The sequence below is a fragment of the Phaethon lepturus genome, unplaced genomic scaffold (genome assembly GCF_000687285.1).
Source record: "Phaethon lepturus isolate BGI_N335 unplaced genomic scaffold, ASM68728v1 scaffold12357, whole genome shotgun sequence".
Taxonomy (NCBI): Eukaryota; Metazoa; Chordata; class Aves; order Phaethontiformes; family Phaethontidae; genus Phaethon; species Phaethon lepturus.
The window spans coordinates 5,100-5,818 of NW_010554100.1; positions in this window are offsets into that span (position 1 = coordinate 5,100).

The window sequence follows — 719 nt, forward strand, 5'->3', positions numbered from 1 at the left end:
CATAGCCTTCTGTCCTCACGTAGAAGCATCACTTGATTTTATTAATTTTATTTTAATGTGTTGTTGTCTCCATTTGAAAGTGGTTTGTTTCATCCCTGGAAATGTAGAATCCAGTCACATCACCTACCAGGGTGTGTGCTAGGGTGTTGGGTTTTTGAATAGCATGAGGTATCTTGTTTGATTGACAGTGGCATCCAAAGCCATTTATATACTGTGTATTTGACACCTTTGTGCATATGTTGCTTTTAAGTTGCCTGTGCCATCAGTTTCCTTTATAATTTGCATGGGTTCTCACAATAAAAAGCTATGGAAAATAATTTCCTTTTTTTAAAATAAGGAAATCATTATAAAAGTTTAAAATCAACAGGGAAGATTTATAAATAGGAGCCATGAAATTCCCTTTAAAAATTATTTTGATAATGAAATGACTAGTACATGTCCCTTTGGCCTGATTATCTTTAATTGAATTGAATCTTTTAAAGCACAAATGAGGCCTTGTGGATAATTTAGAAAACTATTCCCTTTTTAAATACAGTTTCACCTTTGTCAATTATATTCTGCTTTCTTCATCTTTTTTTTTTTAAATAAAGAATATTGGCATGAGTATAAGATGTTTTACAAAGGTTTATCTACCCTGCTGTTTCATCCCCACCTCAGTGATACTGCGCTCTACACGACATCACACTTGTTTCCACAGTGACCTACTGCTACAAGGCATT